The 22,220-nt window shown below is 39.4% G+C and overlaps 1 protein-coding gene across 2 annotated transcripts in view; it reads right to left on the bottom strand.

Annotated features, from left to right (window-relative positions):
- Window positions 1-21,969, bottom strand: part of GRM3 (glutamate metabotropic receptor 3) — a 234,208-nt gene extending 212,239 nt beyond the window's left edge. For both annotated transcript variants that reach the window (XM_060020344.1, XM_060020343.1), the window contains exon 1: window positions 21,707-21,969. The gene's annotated coding sequence lies outside the window, so the exon portion shown is untranslated. The remainder of the gene's footprint in view (window positions 1-21,706) is intronic.
- Between the last annotated feature and the right edge of the window lie 251 nt (window positions 21,970-22,220).

Below are 22,220 nucleotides of genomic sequence, written 5' to 3'. Positions count from 1 at the left end.
GCGTGGTGGACAATTGAAATCACCAAGACATGCAAAAACACATCAACAGCAATATGGCAGGCGGACCTGAGTCAAGAATATAATGAAGTCACTTGCCTTTAATTTGTGTCTATAAACCAGGCAAAGGAATTTCACCAAACAGGGTCAGACTTGGAGGGTTGGGGGAATGGGAGTGGGGGAAATAGGGGAGGTGTGAATGAAAAGTACAAACGGGAAAAGAAAGGCTCTGATTAGCTACCAAAATTTCCCTGCAAGCCATCAGTTTGGCTCCCTTCAGTGTCTGCTTAAAGAGCCCGCTGTTGGGCTTCCCTGGTGGCGCAGTGGTTGAGAGTCCGCCTGCCGATACAGGGGACGCGGGTTCGTGCCCCGGTCCGGGAGGATCCCACATGCCGCGGAGGGGCTGGGCCCGTGAGCCATAGCCGCTGAGCCTGCGCGTCCGGAGCCTGTGCTCCGCAACGGGAGGGGCCGCAACAGTGAGAGGCCCGCGTACCAGAAAAAAAAAAAAAAAAAAAAAAAGAGCCCGCTGTTTACTGATAGGGTGAAAGTGACGGAAAGGTTTGGTGGGTACTTGTAGCTTGCAATCAAAAAGCAATGCCAATTGTTAAAGCAGACTTCATACCTTTCTGTTCTCAGGGGCAGAGCACTTGAGAAGCTGAAAGCTGCCTCAAAGTTTCCTGGAGGTTTGGGCTTAGGCAGAGGTGACTTTGATATACAGTCTGGGGCCAAGGTAAAGGAGTGATGCGTGGCCCATTGCTTTGAGCATACTCAGTTTTGCTTCTGCTCTCCCTGCTCTGGGGAGCATCCTCAGAGAGCAGAATAAAGCAGCCGGAACCTCCACTCTCCCCAAAGGTGGCTGAAACGTTAAGCTCTTGCTCTATTGAAAAATAGGTCACATCAATGATATGATGGGTTAAAACTTTGCTAAATGTCTATTGAAATAACCTTCCTCTACCTGATGAAATCAGAAAAATGTGGCTAGCGCAGCAGGCTAAGGAAAATACTAAAGGATAAATTAGGATTCTTACTGTGATGTGCACTGGTTTTTCTTAACTAAAAGCAAAGTACTCACTACTTGATATCATATATCACAAAAACACAGGTATTTCCCCCTCTTTCTGCTTTAAGAACCTAGTTGAATCATCCACTATCCTCTGCTCTTAATTGTGTAACAATTTGGGCCAGTCAGGCAACTCTACTAGTCTGGGCAGATGGGAAAGTACTGCCTTGTTAGTTACCTGGGATATGTGGAACATCAGTTATTTTACAAAACAATTTTGAGGGATTTTGACATATGCACTAGAGAAGATCCACTAGTCTTTGATTTGATAAGTTGCTTCCTGCTGCCTCCTTCCTGTCAGAGGTACTGAGCTCAGAAAGAGATCAAACTTCCGGAAAGAAATACGCTTTATATAAATGTTCCTACTCGTATTATTTCATTGTCTCCTATGACAACCTGAGCGTCAAGGATTTATTCTGGGTAGTTAAGTTATACAACAAAATATCTGGTGTGAATTTTGGCAAGGAATTCACTAAGTGGATCACTTGCCAGGAACAGGTATCCATATGGAATAAACAAATAATGAGAGTAGGTAAGAGTATGCTCGTCAGGGGGGCTGCAACTCTGAATTCATTTCCTAATTTGCCCTGATAAAATATCATTAAGCTCACCAGTGAGCTTCATCTTCTCTTTTTAGTAAAATGTGCTTCATGAATAAGCTAATTTTCTTATTAAAAAACCCCCAAAATAGCTGGTTTGGATACTACAATTCATTAGAAAAAAGGGGTTCCAAAACTTGAAGGGCTATTGGGGAATGAGAATAAGAAAGAAAACAAAATTAGCTCCAAAAATATCAAGTTCTGTCTTCCAGTGAGGGATATTCACTTCTAAATATAAAACCCCTCATTTAGCATTGCTCAGGGTTTAGATGGAAAACAAAGAAAACCACAAACATATTGATGATTATACATATTAGCTATAAAGAGCTTATTTGAGTTTTCTTAAGGTTAATTGTGTTAAGCTGAGAGGTGATGTTTTGGGAATAGAGTCGTGTTTTTGGCTGTAAAGAAGCTGTGTGATTTCTTGAAGCATCCTTCCATTTGCTTCCATGAATAAGACATTTTCTGGAGTTAGTGTAGGGAAAAGAAAAGCTAATCAGATCATCGTGCTTGTGAGATGCAAGATTCTTTGTCTCTATAAAATGGGTTATTAATTCCCCAAATTTTATCCTAGCTTCCTCTGCCTATTGAGTGAAGCTGAAAATCCCTAAGGAATTATTTGACTTTCAATATCTATGCTTTTGTTAAAATACATGTCAACTGGCTCCTGTAATTAACATTAACCTCAAGTTCTTATTTCTGACTTCACGCCTCTCAGAAAGTAAAGATTACAGTACAATTTCGATAAAAATGATTAGAGGCTGAAGAATCTTCATGAAATGTGAATAACAGAAAATATGTCTAACAGCCCACGTTTTTGTTAGCCCTCAAACTTGTTCCTCCTAAGATTTTGCCGAATATAAGTACCGTCTGACACTCTGAGTTAACATTTAAAAATACGCATTAGTTTCATAATCACTGCAGTGCAGAAGTTATTAAAGCTACAGCAGTTCAGCCTGAAAGAAGCCAAGAAATATTCTGCATTATTTTGCTCTCTCCACCAAATGATAATTTATATGAAATCTTCCTTTTCTTAAACTTAGATCACACATATAATCTTCATAAACATAAGAAACAGAACATATGGTTTATAGAGAAGACTGTAAAATTCATAGAGGGATCTATATAGAAAATTCCAAAAAGATAAGTGGAAATCATTTGATGAATGAGTCTATTTTAATTAATATCCATACAGGCTTATCAAAAGAAAGTTGAGTTAGATGGATAGTGGGGTCCCGTTACTATTAGAGTGAAGAGTAAGGATCTTACGTGAGTGGATATTACTCTCGGGGCAGAGGCGATTCAGCCTTGGTAAGATTCTGCTTACATTTAATGGGCACCTACTAAGTGCCAGGCCCTATCAGGTATTTTTATATTTTTACCTTCCTTGATCTGAACAACCTTGTGAGGTAGACAGTATGCTGAGGTTTGGAGAGATTCAGTATAGCTTTCAGGATAGCACAATTTACAAATGATAGAATCAGTATTCACAGCAGGTTCTCCCAGCATCAAGTGTGGAGCTCGTCTTCCTCACTGTGTTTTCCCTCTTAAATATATTCGGTTTGGTAACAGTGGAAGAAAACAGAATTGATTTCCTCATGTATCAGATAATAGTTTGACTCATGAAAAATGTGTCCTTCTAAGCAGACTTTAACAGCTACCATAATCAATACTGATACTGAGAATAAAATTCTTGCACTGTAAGACTTGTTAGACTTATTGTGAAGTCTTAGCCATCTTTCCCCGAGAGTGGAGGGAGAGAAGCATGAAAGTTTATCTTTGTAATATAGTATTTTAAAATCAGTCACTCTCATTGGTGTTTGTATGATGCTAGCCAGGCCTCCCCAAGTTTAATGCTGTCACTGTCCCCAGTCATTAAGAGCGGAATTTATGATACGTGTGACTTTGGGTTTACTAGTTCTCCGGTATCAGGAGGAGGTGGGTGTGTTGTTGAATCTTGCAGTGGTGTTGGTGATTCACCCTTGATGGGCTTCTCAGCCAACTGCAACTTTCATCAGCTTGCACCGTACTTGTGCAGGCTGTGCTGGGTAGAGATGATTTTGTCATCCCTTTTGGATGAGCCTCGGGTAGCTTCTGAATGCACTGTTTGTCCCCACATCCCTAGGACACAATGGGTATTCACCAACAATGGCTTGTTTCTTTTTAGCGTGTGAAAAACAATTGAGATAAACAATGTCTAGAATCCGATCTCTATGTCTAATGCATAAATAATTTCAAGCCTTCCGTAAAAGGGATGATAGATTGCTGTCATAGTGGGCACTCGATAAATCCTTATTGTTTGATGGCTTGATTCATTGTGAACAACTGTATAAACATCAAGGTGGTATGCAATATCCATAACCCATGTATCACCATGCTTTCACTTTTTAGCTACTAAAAGTTTTCTCCAAATCGTTCTACTTCTCATCATGTCAGCATCTGCCATCTTTGCCCAAAGATGCCCATCTTCTGCATTCTGCACAGTTACCAAAGTCCCGTTAACAGGTCAATCTGTATCCAGTCTGACCCCTCAGACCTCAATCCATTCATCCATTCTCCGGATTCCAGTGAGCGCTTTTTTTAAAAAATAAAAGAATGAATGGCCCCACTTCTGCTTTAAGTACTTGAATGATTTCCCACTGTTCTTAGGATAAGGACACCCCTCAGCATATACCGACAGTACTGATATATTGTAATCACACAATATATTGCATTTATTGAAGAGCTATAGATTTCCTTTCGACCCACATTCTCCTCCAGCTACTATTTCATTCCCTTGCCCACCATTACTGCAAAACTGTACGAATGAGGGGGTAATCACTGTATCTACTTCCTCAAATCCAATTTTCGACTCAGTCTTCTCCAAACAGTTTTCTGTCTCCCTACTCCACACTAATTTCTAATGGCTTTGAAGATGCTAAACACACTGATCTCAATCGTTTCTAGGATCAAGATGCCAAAGCGTTGGTCCCATACATTTTCTCAGCTAAGTTGCCCTCCCAAGCCGCATCACTACAGTTTTCCACAGCCTTCTTCTGGGAAAACTTTCCTCTCTTTGTTTTGATGGTCACTACTTTCTCTGGCTTGCCTCTTACCTCAGTGACCACTGCTTCAGTGTATCTTTGGTCCTTTTTTTTGCGTGACCTGTAAATAGCAGTCTCTAGGACTTGGTCTGAGATCCTCTATTTTCCCCTATTTACATTTACTCAAAGTGATATTGTTGGTAAAACGGTCTCTGCCATCAGATAATAACTAGTTTACAAATACATTTTGAATTTCTAGTGAGAGGTTTTTGAGCATTTGCAAAAAAAAAAAATACTGTTTAACTTCATTTGTTGTATTAAAATACATTTCTTCATACTAGCCCAAAATTTGAGCCAGTTTTTGAATCTAATGTGCTGCTTTAACTCAACAGAGTAAAAACTTCAACAAAAATGGGAGACTGTAGTAAAGCATCTGAATGGAGAAGTTCAGTTTAGAGACAAAAGGCTAGTTTTGGCTCTCAGGACTGTTGGGGGTTAGATGGGCTGACGATAAAGTATAAAGGTATAAAGTATAAATTAAAAAATAATTTAATATTAGAGTATGTGCAGAAAGTAATCACTGAAAAGGTTGTATTTCCTAAGTTTATATCTTCAAAAATCCATCTTTAAGATAAAGGTTACTCAGGAGGCGTTCTTTAACAGTGTCACAAAAATTGTTGGGTATGTGACAGGACTGTTTGAACAAAAGACTGAAATAGTAGGACTCTTAAATATACACACGTTAGCTATGCATGAAGTTAAGTATTAAAATAAAATTTAAAATCATTAGCATTGATTAATTTCCTCTTTATGGTACAAAGGCAACCACTACAGAAGAATATTAAAACTTTATCACTGAATTATGGCCATATACCCTGTCAGTCAACATAAGCAACTCATTATAATTCAACACGTTTATTGAGGGCTCATTGTGTCCAAGGTGTTTATTCTTACATTTCTTCCTCTGGCCTATCGTTTATTCATTCAACAATCATTTACTATTTTTAAGGCATTATTATAGACTCCAGCGATATAGAAACAACCAGGTTATGGCTTTCCCTACAAGAAATGTGTAGAGATTAATAAGACACTGTTCTTATTTTCAAGCAGGGATAATGAAGGGATTGAGAGACAATTTCTGACTCTGATAATGAGGTGTTTCAAAGCAAGTGATTTTGGATTTTGAAAGTATATGGAAGAAAAGAGTTTATCATTCCATTTGTAGCAAAGTGTGAAGCATTTAATAGTAAATTTGGTTAAGATATTTGCAGTTATTATAGAACATATAGTTTATAAGCTAGGCAGTTAGCATGCTTGCAACTAAGGTATTTCCTTAGCTCTGATGCCCTCCATAGTAAGATTCACCATGAATTTAAGAATAACTTGGAAAAAAAATTATTACATAAAGTATGCACATAAATTGAATTAAATCACAATTGTAGAAACATTAAAGTGTGAAAGGAAAGTGCCTATTTTGCTTTATGGAGGAATTATAATAGCTAGTAAGTCAATTTACTAGCTAGTGTGGTTTCTAGCCTCAGTTGACTTATTGATTGGTTTAACAATTTTTGATAAGTCATTTAAAAAACACAGTTTGCAATTTCAGAACAACATTGGCAGCAAAAATGCTTTTTATTTTGTGAAATTCAAACTGGCCCATGTACATTTTCCAGTGCCATTTGATTCAGATTCCTTTGTTTTTTTTAATTGTCAGAGAATACCGTGCCTCCTTAATTAGACCAAATTCTTTCTAACCTCAGGAAAAGAACATTAGAAAATATGGTTCTTTGAGTCTACATTCCATTGAGTACATCTTGAATTTTTTAAAATCCTGAGCATATGGTCATTAATAAGTTAGACACTATCCATGTGACTTTTAAGTTCCACACATAGGACCAGAAGGTCTAATGTACAGATCCCCAGCACTTATTGCAGGGTCAGGCACGTACAGAAGGTGCTTAGTCCAAGTTTCTGGGAAGAATAGATTGATGTGCCCAAAATATACGAAGTTAAAGTAAATGGCGGCAGTTATACACATAGCAAGATATCAAGGACTCGACCCCCAGAGCATTCCCTCAGTTGTCATCTCTGTATTTTACATTGCAACATGTTTTTCCTCTATAAAAGCATTAAGCAAACCTTGGTACTAAGAAAACAGGAAAGGTACTTTGCTTGGGGTGACTCTTAAGCCTCTGGCATTGTTTCAGGAAAGCCCAAGGAAGCAGATCCAGTCCCTATAGCCTTTTTTGACTAATTTTGCCTGAAATAGTAGATGAAAGACTATGATGCCACTCATACTTAAGTAAAACTTAAAATATAGAGTTTTATTATTGTAAATAAAGATCTTTGAGGGCAAGGACCATGTTTTTATTTTTTTTGTCTTTGCTTGCCAGTGCCTAACCTAGTACAAATTCAATATATGTGCTTAATAAACAGTTGTTGAATGGATGAGTAAAAATGTCATGGTTAAAGGAAGGAAGCTATAGAATTAGCATCATAAGGGTAATATTACCTAACTGAAATGGTATGTGCAGGCGTGGAAATATCCAATTTGAGGAAGTTAGAATTGTAATGCTCTAATTTTAACTCTCACAGTTAGTACTTAGCAGTGTTGCTATTCATCAGCAAACGCTCAAACCTCCTTTTTGCTAGACCTGCATGGACTAGTTGATATACCAAAAATAGACAAAATTTTCACTAAGTGCTTTTATAATCAAAGCAACTGATGAATCCATGTAAATGGATACACCTTCATTGATGAGCAAGTTTGGATTTTGTCGTCAGACTTCTGATGTCACCAGGATTGTTCTCAGGCATTATTTAAAATCAAATGATCAAAATAAAGATTGTTTTTCAAGCGTTCTCTTTTCTATTTTTTCTATTTTCCCTTTTGCTGGTGGATTATTTTGTTCAGCTTTCCCTCTTTGTTTGTTTTGGGAATTAGGGCTTTCCAATGAGCCCATGCAGTGTGAAGAACTACCTCTCGATACTGAGTTTACATTACAAACAAGCAAAAATTCCCAGTCTGTCAGAGATCTCCTCCTAGGATACAAGGGAAAGCAAAGTTCAGCTAAACTGCACAATTAATTCGCCATCACTTCTGAATAGAGAGAAAAGGTTGCTTTAAGCTGTTCTGTTCTCCTCCTAGGGATTTAAGGTCAGTTGCAAGAAGCAAAATTACTATTCTTTCAAAGCTGTCTCTCTTGATTTGTATTTCTGTAATTATCTCCTCTGGACCTCTTCCTCTTTAGCTTGTAAACTCAGCTTAATAAATCAATTCAAGGGTTAGATACATGTAAAGATACCTACTCTGAGAGCTGGATGGACAGGAAAAGGAATAAAGTAGGACAGTTGCCTTTTCTTGACCACTGGTTTCACCCATGTATCAATTATTTTTGTTTTACACAAAAGAATCTGAGATCTTTTCTTTCTCCCCAAAATAAGAGAAGTGATTTTTTTCTTTAAATTCTCTCTCGCTAGTAAAAAGATTAAAAGCATTGTCACTCTGCCTTTTCAAGGAGTGGGCAAGTTCTAGAAATCAAAAGAACAAATTATTTGTAAAGAAATAAGGCCTTAGAAGTGGTTCTTTTAGTTTTAGCTGACTCTCAAGCTACTGGAATTAGAAGGTTTTACGTGAAAATAATAAATGTAAACAGCTAAACATATTCTGTTAATAGTGTTAGCAAATTGGGCCAATATCTGACTATACTACTGATTTTCATTTCTCACAAAGAGCTCAGAATGTTACCAGGTTTTGTATTGTTTTTCAAATCAAGGAATAGAAGATAGTTATTCCAAATGTTTTTTGCATATTATACATTTTAGTTTGGGGATGATTTCACTAAAGAAGCAGTATAGTCAACTGGTCAAATTCATGAGCTAAACCTGCTGGGTCCACATCCTACCTATGTTGTTACTATGTAAACTTGTGTTAGTACCTCAGTTTCCTCCTCTGTAAAATGGGAATAATAATAGTACCTACCTCATATGGATGGCTATTCTGAGGATTAAATGAGTTAATAGAACTAAAGCAAATAAGCAGTACCTAGCATATAGTAAGAATTCAATAAAAGTTATTGTTATTCACAGTTGGCTTCTAATTCTCCTAAAAATGCTGTAGAGAATATGTGTGTGAGCCACCTTTATTTTACTTTTGAGGAGTATTGTGAGCGAGATTGCATTAAATGGAACACCTTGAGGTGTTATTCACTGGAGCTGGTGGAAATTAGTATTACCAAATGAGATTTCTGCATCCTCTGTTATGAAAATGTCTGAAATGTGTTTCCATTTATGAGAATTCTGGGGACAAGGAAATCTGCCTGGAAGGTGACTTTCTTGGGAAGTTTACTCAACTCTCAGTTTTTATGGTTATTTTTCTCTATCTCTTTTTCACCCAGATCTCACTGTTTAAGGTGCAGTAAAGAGGAGAAAGGTTTGCAGAATGAGGACAGGTTGAGGAATAGGGAAACATCTCACTAGCATTGTTATTAATGATTTGCTACTTATTTATTTTTTAATTGACGTATAGTTGAATTACAATGTTATGTTAATTTCTGCTGGACAGCACAGTGACTGAGTTATACATATATATATATATATATATACATTCTTTTTTATATTCTTCTCCATTATGGTTTATCCCAGGATATTGAATATAGTTCCCTGTGCTCTACAGGAGGACCTTGTTATCCATCCATTCTATATGTAATAGTTTGCATCTACTAACCCCAGACTCCCAGTTCATCCCTCCGATGACTTTCCTATTTAAACAGCAATTAAAATATAAATTTATAAATAGGACCCACTGATTTTTTGAGTATAGTAGGATACTGATTCTGACTTGGGATGCTGAATTCCGTCCTCTTTATTGACAAAGGTTACTTGCAGGAACTATATGACTAAAAGGAATTTTAAAGATCACTATCCGATTTTTAAAATGAGGAAAATGAGCTCCAGAGTGATTTAATTAAACCCCTACTCCGTTGATTCAATAAATATTTATTGATCTTCTACTATGTGTGATTTGCTCTGCTGGGTAACAGAGATACAGCTGTGAATAAGCAGGCGTGGTCTCTGTCTCTTTAGTACTTACAGACCCCAGTGGGGAAATAGACAATTATCGTAAAGCATGATGAAGAGAAGTACAGGGAACTTGCGGAGTGCACAGCAGCAAGAACTAACCTATTACACTATAGGTGGTCAGAAGTGATATAGAATTCTAATTAAGCCCTGAAAATTCAAATTGAGTGTGCCCAGGCTCTGGGAAGTTGCCCAGCTATGGGAAGGCCTGAGGAGAGAGAGGGCAAGGCATTGAAGCCATTCAGTTTGATGGAAAGAAGAGTGAGTTGAAAGGCAGGGGACAGAAAGCTGGAGCCGTATGCAGATCCTAGTGGGCCAGGTAAAGCATGTTTTGATTAGCCTGAGGGCAATGGAAAATTTTTGGAGAGTTTTAAGCAGAGGGAAACATGCTCAGATTTGTATTAAGATATTTCCAGCTCTAGCCTGGTGGATGGATTTAGAAGGGGAAGACAAAAGTCCAGGAGGCTGGTGAGAGACTGTGGTGGCTTAACGTGCTGTCTGTGGATAAATGCTATCAAATCATAACCGTGTAGAAGGTACTGATTTCATTTCTAAGTCTTGTTTTTAAATCGTCAGTACTTTGAATATTACATTTTTTTCCAGCCAAGTTCCTGAAAAATAGCCTTTTAACCCTCCCCCCCTTTCCCTTTATTAAACCAGGGCTTTGATATCGCATGACCCCCTTTCTATTGTAGAAGGAGAAAGACGATGAGCATAATTGTTTTGGCTGGACTTTTTCACCCAACAGGTAATTCTTACCTACGAGGCACTATTTATCTTTGTGTCAGATTCATTCTGTGTTTTCTATTCCTGTTGCCGCTGCCCTAGTTTAGGCCATCATTACCTGAACTGTTGCCATAATGACCCAACTCATCTCCCTGACTCCCAAACCTTTATTTTCTCGTATTTATCTTCACATTGTGCTTTGATTCCCCTGCTCAAATGCTTTCAGAGGCTTTCCTTGGCCTACAGGAGAAATGTTAGCCATTGTTCCATATGCTCTCGGAGCTTTACCTTCCCCTGGCCTGCATGCACCCTACTCGTCAACTCAGTCAGGTCACACACTGCTCCCCCAAGAGCTCCCCCTTCCCCATCTCTCTACCCTTGCATAGGTCTACAGTGGCTGTCTCCATTTTCTGAAATCTTAACCATTTTTCAAGGTCCAGGACAGAAGCAAATTTTTCACATGGTACTTTCCATAGTTATGCCAACCACAAGTATTGTTACTCACTCAAGGGTTTCACGGGTGAGCTCCTGAATTTTCCTGTTACTTTAGTTAAATATATGCATAGCTCATCTCTTTTATAAGATTATACATTCTTAGGAAGACACGGTAACTCTTTCTCCTCTGTATCTTCCTCCTCAATACCTTGCCCAGTGCCTTGAAAACAGTGGACATTCAGTAAGGATGTAATTTATTCAATTGATGTCACTTTTCATGCCAAAATTTAAAATTTTTATATGGCATTATTTTGTTTGGGATGCAAAGTGCCTTTAGGAAAATGGTCTAATTTATGGATTAAAATTAATATTTTAACAGTAATTCTTATTTTTAAAGTGTGAGATATGAAGGGGAGAAATTAATGTTAATATTTCAGCATGGAAGATACCCAGTGAAGGGAAAAAAGTCTCACCACACACACACACACACACACACACACACACACACACACACACACACACACACACACACACACACACACACACTATGAAAGAGAGAGTAAGCCTTAAAAATCTGGGCACCCAGAGATTGTGGAGCTTGTTAGATAAGAACTTATTTCCCATGTCTCCTGCCTATGGCCACCCTTCCCCCTCCATCTTTGGAAGAGTCAGAACTTGAGTTGGTAAGAGGGACAAGAAAGGGTGGAAGAGAACCTTAGGAGCGTTGGTGCTTTCTTTCTGAACTTCTGACCCGAAATAGGCTCCTTCTGGGGACAAAGAGGAGATCCAACTCTAAAGTTCAAATTTTTATTTATTATATTCGTTCAGGCATACTAAGTTTGCAAATGGAGACTCCTTTGCAATTAAGGTTTCTTGTTCTATTACATCAGCGTGTAATGTAGTTTACTGAATGCATTTAAAAGGTGCAATGTGAAACAAAATTAATTTGCCTTCTGATTTTATTCTCCAAATTGCTGTTCTATCTACCTATGACTCAGGACAGAACAGGATTTCATGATTCAAGCCCCCAGCTGATGAGTATCACATGAATATTTTGGAAGAAAATTGCGTTGGTAAGACACATGAAAACATCATTAGTATGAACTTAGATGAGGTGAGATTTTTAATTGGCCTTAGAGTTTCGGTTTGTAGAAAGGAAGAAGAAAGTGCATTCTAAATGAAGTTCTGACTTACAAAGATACTCAAAGTTCTCTTTTGTGGGAGAAATCCGAGTAAAATCTGAGTAAAGGAGAGGCTCATCTTGAGGAAGGAAGGTTGGAAATATACATTAGGACAAGATCTTTGCTTGTAAAAGATCTTGATGGCCAAGCTAGGAAGCTCTGACTCCCTTTTTAAGTAATGAGTTTATCTTTAATGCCTTTTAAACCAAGGAATGGAATGGCAAAGTCAGTTATTCATCAAGATCTGGTAGTAACGTTGCCTTTTCCAACTTTCCCCCTTTTCTTACATCACATCATTATATTTTCTCCGTAGCACCTTAGTTCCCTTCTTTATTGCCTGACTCTCACTATTTAGTGGAAGCTGAATGAAAACAAAAATCCTCATAAATTGTTTTTTTGGGGTTGTTTACCGCTGCTGTAACATCTGTAGAATAGAGAGTGGACACGTAATAGGCACTCATTAAATATCTGATAAGTAAATAATACGTGAAGAGGGAGAGATTGGAGGAGATAACCTGTTAGAGAAGTTTGAGAGGCAAGTGCTGATAACCTGGGTTAAGGTTTTGACAGTAGTAGGAGAGAAAAGAACACAGTGTACAGATGAATTACGAAGGTGGAGTTAACAGAGAACCAGACAGAATGGAAACGTCATAGGCAATTCCAAGACTTGGAACCGTCTTTCTGGGAAAATGATGGTGTCCCTTCTAGAATCTGGAAATGTAGGGTAGTGATGGGTTTTTAGCTTTAGCTAGATTTACTGTGTCAGTGGAAGAGTCCCGGGGAAGTACCATTATCAGGTATAAACACTGTAACCATCACAGAGGGTGAGGGAGCCAGGCTCTGCAAGGGACACAGTGTAGCTTTCAGCAGTTGGACATTTTTGTACCTGCCACAGTGTATGTTTTAAAAATTCAAATGTTTTTTTAATGTTTGGGAGAATGGGGGGTGGTGTGGTCTATTTTTTATTGCTTTTCTCTTCAGCAAATCTGTTAAGTGTGGAAAAACAATGAACAAAAAGTTGGCCTAGACCCCCTAGGAAGTAAAGCTGGTGGTCCCGCCTAAGCATCCCCCTCCCCCCTGCTGCCCGCCCCTCCTTCCACTCTCCAGCATTTTTCCCATGTGGCTCTGAACGCTGCTTAGGAACTATCTTTGGCAGTATTTGTGAGGCTTGCTAGCTTCAGCTAAGCAACCAGTCACTTGAATGAAGTAGAAGCTGAGCGGAGAATGTATAAGAAGTTGCCAAATGAAGTTTTGTTTTGTTTCATTCGCTACTGCTCTGCAGATCCGGAGGGCAAAAGGGATGACTGTGACCAAACAACGTTTCACCACATCCCCTAGCTCACAAGGATCTAGTTCCAAAGACAATTTGAGTTTTAAGTGTGCAGTTACCAAACTAGAAGAATTTCTATTCTCAGAAATAGAAATAATGTTTTCCTCGATGATCCGCTTCCAACACCAGTAACCTCCCTTTCTAACATCTCAGTATTGCCGTTACCAAATACAGCATAAAGGTCAAAAATGAGGAAGTTTCCTAATAAGAATATCCAAAAGATACGTATTGTACGTGTTTGCATTCTCTTAGTGGAATTTCCTTTAGGTAATAGAAGAAAAATTCCTTTGCAGTGACAACAGTATGAGTTTTCCAAAAAATGAATCTATTCACCCAAGTCATGGAGACTGTGCTCTATTAGCTGAACTTAATTAATTAATTAATTCTCAGGCTCACAGAATTTATTTGAGGCCACTGGTCAATCTAATTAGAGTGGACTTGCTGTGGGGAATAATTTTGTACCGTGATTCCCCACACTCCCGTGCACCAGATTCATAAGTTGAAGCCCTACCCCCAACCTGATGGTATTTGGAGATGGGACCTTTGGGAGGTAATTAGGTTTAGGTGATGTCATGAGCATGCGGGCTCCCATGATGGGATTAGTATCTTTGTAAGAAGAGGAAGAGAAACCAGAGCTTGCTCTCTTTCTTCACCACGTGAAGAATTGTTTAAGAATTGTTTAAGACACCCAGTCTATGCATGTGATATTATAGCAGCCCGAGCTGACAGAAACAGTAGGGTTTCTCAAACTTGAGTATGCATAAGAGCAACCTGGGCGCATATTTGATACATGCATTCCTGAACCCCAACCTAAAGGAAATTAGTCCGGAATGCATCTGTCCCAGTATTCTTCATTTTAAGTAGACTTCAAGGTGATTCTGAGGTAGGCTCTTCTGGGCGATAATTTGCTAAACACTATTTACAGGGAGGGGAGTGGATAATTGTTTGTGCACCAACTGTGAGGGTGGGAAGGGAAGGGCGAAGGGGAACTGCCCTGGGTCTCTCAGGGTTCTTTCTCTCCTAGTTCATACATCCCAACCCTTTCCCTCTGCGGACCATACTTATCATCATTAGATTCCCTGCCTACACCACGAAGCAACAAATACACATTTAGAAGTTTAGAAGGAAAAAAAGTGGGTCGGGTGAGCACTCTATAACACCTCAATGGCTTTCCTAGCAGGGAGTCATTTGTTCAGTAACTATAGGAAAGATTGTTTTCCTCTCAAATTTCTGCATCATGTTTGTTCAGGAAATTATAGCCATCGAAGGACTTTACTCAGGCAAATTTGTAAAATCGGTCAAAATTATAATTGTTCTTTCTGCCACTCCACACCAAACTGGAAGAAGTTAGCTTTTCTGAAAAAAAAAAAGAACCTTTAAATCCAGTGTGCTGGAGGGTTGGTGAACTACATGGACCTATAAATATATAGTCATTTGTATTTCTCGGGTGAAATACTTTAGGTAAAATTCAGAGAACTTAAGGAACCAAGACAGGTAGTGGAAGAGATTCTTTTGGAGGGAGTTGGGGATTTAACTTCTTTAAAACATCTTTCCCAAGGGCAGGCCTTGAGCAAAGTCTGTGGAGGATATGTGTTAGGCTCTAAGTCCCACGACTTGACTCCTTATTATTCTGAAGTGAGGTATGGTCTGGACTTGACAGAAATCACTGGGATTAATGCATTAGCATGTAGAGGGTCTTTGCTTTTTTAGGAAAAATAAGATGCTTCAAAATAGAAACTGTTAATTATATTCTCCAGGTCTCCTTTCCTCCTTGAGACATAAAAATTCCATTTCTGACCTTGTAGTGGCATCTCCCGAATTGGCATGTATTTCGACATATTTTGTGAAAGCAGTTGCTGCTATGTTATATTCACCAACACATGGTGCATGGAAACTGTTAAGCAAAATACACACTATTACTAATAATCTATGCACTATGTATTATTAACAATCGAAAGAAACTGCTTCCACCAGATGGAGGGACAGATCTGTGATATCCATTTATGATTTATGTCCATAAAATACTCTAGGGCAAATCCCAAATCAGAGAAAGACTTTCAGGTAAAGACTCCTATTTCAGCTCTTTGGTTGTCTGAAATGAAATACAAATTCATGCAACCAAGACATCAGGTTTTCTGCCTGTGGGAAAGCACCCAGGTCAGAGAATCACGGGGTCTGTGGGTTTTCCCAGGGCCCCACTACTGACTGAGCCTTTGGAATCTCTGGCAGGTGGCTTTGCGTCTCTTGTTCTTAGTGTGTTTAAAATTTGAAACCCTCGAGCCCTTCCTTTTTCAAGCTGAAAATTCTATATTATGAATAAGCGCCCAAATGTGTGAAGTGCTGAGAGTTTCTTAGATACAGATGAATGACTATCTCAGCTGGGTAAAGAAATTTCAAATTTGTACTAGTCTGCAGAACATTTTTACCAGCTCATTTTCTTGGTGGGAAGTAGTTAGGTCATAAAGAGAGAAATATTTCTGATTCTCATTTTTTTCCCCCTTAGTTCTAATTAACTGTAAATAATTTCTTAGTTTATTTCTTCTGTTTGTGTTTCTTCACCCTTCAGAAGAGATTGTGTCTCTCTGGGGGAGGAGAGAGGCTGAGCCTGTTGAATTCTGTTCCGGATTCCATTTCTCTCACCATGTCTGTCTGTCTGTCTCTCTTTTTTAACCAAAGTATGTCCCTCTACTTGGAGCTCAGAAAATATTCGGTGAATGAAATGAAGTCCCGCATAAAACATAAATTGGGAGGCAAGGTAGCTTAGTAGTAAACAGAATAGGACCTGGGATAAGAAAGTAAGTTTTGAATTCTAGTTCTTGCCTTGTTAACTATCCGAGCTGCAGAAAATGTATCTCTGGGCCTCCATTTCCTCTTCTATTAAGTGGGGATCATAGCACCTACCTCATAGGGTTTTTGTGAGTATTAAATCAGGTAATGCAATGTTTCTGCAGAGGTCTCAGAACATGGCAATTTGTCAATAATTATCTATTATTATGACATTATGAGAGTTTCATCACCTTACAGCATGTGGCACAGTGTCTCCGTAGGGTGATAGAATATGTATATATGGAATTTAAAATCTAAATACATCTTTTAAATGAAGGAACAGACTTTTTTGTAAAGTTGTTAATTCCTGTAATGTCTTCTCTAGAGTTTCAAGTTTGATTTTTGGAATACCTTCAACATGTTTATGAGAGTTTGTGTGTGTTTTAACGTTTTTTGTGTGTGTCCCCATTTGTATGTCCTGAATCTTGTTTTGCTTATACTAGGTGCTTAATCATATTTACTCACTGGTTGCTTCCCCATTAGCTACCTTTTCTTTAATCTCTTTTTAGGGTAATCTAATCAAAATGTTATACTCTTAATACTACTCCCATGCTGCATATACGCAAGTTGTAATTTTTTTTCAAACTATGTGTCTAGTATCACGGCTTTGAAATTTTCTCTCTGTCTGGTGCACACCTCTATTCTTCCAACTGAATTTACTGAAATGTCGCGTGTGTGTGGCGGGTTGGCAAAGGCAATATTGTGCAGAGGCAACGATAGTGAAGTAAATTCTAATAAGGAATAAAAACGTGAGCTTTCTGTGGAGATACCTCGCTCTATATGATTTTATTTCCAAATATGATGCTTTCGTCTATGCTTGTAGAGATTCTGTTTGAATGTTTTCAAGATCTTTTTCTCTCTTCTGTTCCTGAAAGTTCAGTGTACGATTTCCAGCTCAATAAAAAGATTACTCATTTGGTGGAGACATGATACATTCTGTGTAGACTCATACTTCTTAGAATGCCTCTGTCCCAGGGAGAAGTCACAAGTATATTAATGGCCTACTTTTCCTATTCCGAGAGAATCAATTTCGCCTTTGTTTCTAAGGAAAATCATTTTGAGGGTACTCACCACTATGTGGTAAGTGGCACTATAAAAACACTTCGGGGCTTCAGAAGAGAGAATACTGGTTTTAAAGTTATTTGTTCCATGCTGTCTAAGTTTATCCCTCTAAAGCTATATTCAGTTTTGGAATGCCACTTCTGCTTTTTGTTTCCCTAACAATCCATGTAAATGTTTCTACATGCGATCTTAATGATCACCAAGCGGTAAAGGAACAGCAGTAAGTTGTGTTTTTAGCTGCTGATTCACCTCACTCTTGATTCTGTATTTTCTGGACTTGCCAAGTGTAACCCAGGAGCGGATTCCCTGATTCCTATCACTCTTCTACTGTCTGGCAGAACTTGCCTTTCAATGCTTGGGACTTGAAGAAACATTTGTGTGGGATGGTGAGTCTACCAAGATATTTGCTCGAGACGCTTAAGGAATCCTACACAAGGATGTCTTGGAAGCAGATTGTAAGTGAACAAAGTGAAAACCTGTTCCTCTCTTGTGGTTATTACAGCCTTTTCTATTTTTAAAGTAACCTTCACATATGGTACCTCCATATAAATCTAAATAGATTCCATATTGATGTGTGCATGATTTGAGCTTACTTTTCATGATACAGCATAGTGATAAATTCACGCCTAATTCTGCTGGCTTTTCAGATTGTTTTAGCAGGAAGGGGCTACTATATTCTAATAGAATTGCTCTATCATGTTAATGTATGCATTTAACTATCAATACCTACACTATTATATTCCTAGCACATTCTATTAATTATGGAAATCACTTTCATTTCAGTAGTGGAATTTACATGCCAGCAGCTTCTGGGGCTCCGTGGAGCATCAGACCAGCATGTCACAGAACTCCCTTGTAGTGTGGGCGTTGACAGGGTTCTGTTGACATCACATTTGCAATGAAAATGTCTCATAAATGTGCACCCACATAGAACGTTACTTATTTCAGTATTCACATAGGTCATGAATGTCAGAGATGAAAAGTTTCCTCACACTTACATTACTAAAATAAATTATTGGGAATATATAATCACACACATACATATGAATGACCTGAAAGATGTATCTTAAATATTTAGAAAAGATGTCCAGATATAAAACTGTCACCTTTGGGTTCTCTCCTGTAACTCTATAAAGCTTTTGTATTTTACAAGTCCTGTATAAAGGGTGGATGAAGGCTGTAACTCAGGCAAGAGAATGGACTGGTCCAGAGGGGTTATAATAGGGGATAAGTAACAAGATCAAATGGGACCAGAGGAACATTAGGCTGAATATCACAACAAAGTTTTTGATAGGGAGAACTATTAGACTGTGAAATAGTCTTTCAAGGGTGCTAGAAGAAGTCATTACGTGAGCCATTTAAAATCAGACTGCACTGAAGTACTCCAAAATACGGTGTGCTATGGGGACCAAGCCTACATTGGAAGAAGAAGGAGGGGGATGACCTAATAGTTTCTACCTTCTCCATGACGACTATGATTGTACTCATTTTATGTGTACAGTTTTGGTGGATAATCTTCTACAATTTTATGCTACTTCTTGGGAGCAATTTCAACAAATTCATGTAATGCAGAATTTAGCAGAGTCTCTGGAGAGACAAAAATGCACACTAAACTGAGTGTAAAATAGCAAAGTGAGACAACTATGGGTAAACATTACTACTTCTTTGGGGAGTAAACCCTGGAGAAAACAAGTCTTAGCCTGGAACTCGGGCCGTATTCAAACATGCATAAATGCATACTGTGCTGGCTTTCATTGGAGATTAGGTAGTAATTTTCTTTTGTTTAATGGTATCTTGGGACCATGTTGAGTGCAGGACAACAAAATGAAACATTTCATCCCCAAGATAATGGGCTATATTTTGGCAGGAGGTAGCTACAACCCTGGAGAAAGAAACCAAGTACCATATTGTGACTGATATCTATTAGAATGGACAAGAAAGAGAAAATGGTTTAATTTGATAAAAAGAGCTTGACGTAAAAGGAGAAAGAGAAAAAGTTACCCAGGGAAGTTGTAAAAATGTGATTGCTGGGAATCTTTCAAAATAAGACGGTCCTCACTCTGTGTGGTTCTGGTTGATCACCTGTCATGAAGTAGAGAAGTGAGACACGTGACCTTTTGCCAATTATCCTAGTTCTTTCATTCAATAAAAATATTAATTTAAGTTTGATAAAAAATAAAGATCACTGCATTTTATGCTATCTTTGCATTTGTTTAACTTACCAATTTTAATTGCAGTGACATAAAATCAGAGGTGGGCTCATTTTGATGTTTGGTAATTGTAGGGGTAAATCATCTGACTTACCCTCGTTTCTTTTCATGTGTACACTGCAACTTTTAAAAAAGACCATAGGATATATTTTCATTATTTATAATATCTTCTTTTTTGGTAGCCTTCCATACCTTTTCTCAATGTATTGATTAGATATTTCTGAAGTCTGACAAATTCCATTCAATTAAATCAAGGGGTGACTCTCTCTCCCTGTCTCCAAATTTAATCTATTCCTTGTGTTGGCATACTTTTCTGCAAGTTGAGTTTCACATTTCCTTGGTGTGAATCTAGCTCACAGAACAAGAGGTTTTATGAGTAGGGTTTTTTTTTTGGGGGGGAGGGGCTTATCAATTCTAAAAGTTATTTGTACCATTTATCATTCTCTTTAGCCCAATGAATGTAGATACTATGAAATTTTCATTGTCTTATTTGTGAAAATATAAATTTCAAGACTTCTCCTGTTTGCATCCTGAGCACCTGTGTTACTCTGAACAGAAATCAAGGCAGCCTTAGGGCGGGTCTATTCAAAATACCCAGGTACCTCCTGCTGGGTGATCAGAACTTGAAAGGATGAACAGCTAAAACCTACAGGTGTGGGAAATCTTTGTAAATACCAGACACTCGCATGATGGAAGGGAACAGATCAGTTTATTAAAGTCTGGTGTATAATACTTCCAAAATCTATTCAAATTCTTTTGGGCTGTTTTGAGGAAAATGTGCATAGCACTATAGAAGTATTAACAAATAAAGTATCCTAAACATCTTCGGTAGGAAGTGTGTAATCTACCTGAGTTTAGGGTATTGGCAGTCTAAATGGTTTTGTCATGCCTGTATTACATATATTTACGTGAACAATTAGAGTCCGGGTAACAGCCTTAAAATATGTGATCAGATAATCCAAAGCAGACTTAAATTTAGGAAAATGAATAATATTTCTCTACAAATCGATGCTTTTTTTTCTTCCAAAGAAACACAACATAGCGCTAATGAACACTTCTAAGATCATGTAGCACAGATAAATTTAAGGCAAGAAACTTAAAGTAATGAAGTGCTTCTGAGATCCTTAACTCACACTAATCTCAGCTTTGACTATACTGATATGTAACTATCTCACTGTGTAGGTCAAACATATCACTATTCAAATAACAGTATAAATAACTTTATTAGTAAATTAGCTGAGCACTTGAGCACAGACCATTAGAAGTATACAGTTTTATTGTTTGTTATTAAAATTCACAATGCTTTGAAATACTTAAAAGGCAGGGGCATGTCCCCTTAAGATATCTACCTGAGAGTGCTATACCTTTGGGAATCTACGTTTGCTAATCCAGGGAAGGAACTAGAAGGAAATCTAAATGAAATCCTTAAGAAACCAGCTTATTGGATCTATTTCCTAGTCTATTTCTGGATCGCGAATCTCCCGCCCTCTCTGTGTTATCTCACTGTCAGATAAGAAACTGGAACAGGATCGATGAAGAGATAGGCTCCCCGTCTGGCTTTTCGATTTTTTCGCTCAAGCCAAAAGGAGCAAAGGACATCGAGTTAGGGATCCTTGCCAAACCTGCTTGCAGGAGAGCAAACCTCTGGCCGCCTCTGGCAACAGAGCGTCTCCCAGAAGCGGCGAGGACCAGGTCCCACTGACCGCTGCCCACCTCGCCTGGCAACCTCGTACCCACAGGAAGGAAACCGCCCTTGTGGCAGCCAGTCGGTCGCACGGTTTCCAGTGCACAAAGCGTACGGAATCCCGGATTAGAAACCTATCCTGAGCCCAGGGCAGGGCTGGAGGTGGTTGGCTCATGAGACTGCTCTCCCTGGGCGTCTGCGAGCGCTAGTTAGTCCCTCCACCTCTCCAGCCCTGGGCACCCTGACCGCAGATCTGTGCCCTGAGCTCTGCCTCCCTCCCGGAGACATAGACGAGCGCGCGCAGACACAAACTCTCACTCACGCACACCCACCTTGCCTCTGGCCCCCATCCTTCCCACCCCCGGCAGAACAGTAGGGACTGGTCCGGGCTCTGCCTCAACTTTCCCGGCTGAGCCTGCGCCACGCGGCACCCGAGCCTCCGCGCCCTCACTGGGCGCCCTCCAGAGGGGCACGTCCTCCTCTGGGCCCCTTACCTCGAACCGCCAACTCCCGGCAGGGACTGGAGCTGACCGTGGTGGCAGTGGCGGCGGCCGAGCCTGCACCCGGGCTCTGGCTCATGGTTGGTCCTCCTCATTCGACACAAAAGAGGTAGCTTGCTGGCTTTGTCCTTTCCCAATCCAAGGGAGAACTTATTTTGCCCCCGAAATGGCCAACTTGTGCGCGCCGCTTCCTGTCACAGTGCCCCCTGCCCCCGCCCCCTCCAGGCTGCGTGCTGGACCACTGCCTGGTGGTAGAGCATCCAGGCTTCCGAGTCAGTGGGGAGTGGGAAAAGGGAGGGTGGGAGGAGAAGAGAGGCAGGAGGTTGGGAAAAGGGGGGACCCAGTGGTCTTCCGAGGAGGGGAGGGGAGCAGTTCCCAGCTGAGTGCCTCTCCTCTGTACAGGCAAACCCACTTCCCAGGCTTGGAAGCAACTTTCCTTCACCTTGGCCGGGCTGAATTCTTCGCATCTAATTGGGACTCTCGGCAGAGGCACGGACCTTCTGGCATT

The sequence above is a fragment of the Delphinus delphis genome, chromosome 9 (genome assembly GCF_949987515.2).
Source record: "Delphinus delphis chromosome 9, mDelDel1.2, whole genome shotgun sequence".
NCBI classification, from domain to species: Eukaryota; Metazoa; Chordata; class Mammalia; order Artiodactyla; family Delphinidae; genus Delphinus; species Delphinus delphis.
The sequence above is the reverse complement of the archived record's forward strand: the minus strand, read 5'-3'. Positions and strand labels throughout refer to the sequence as shown.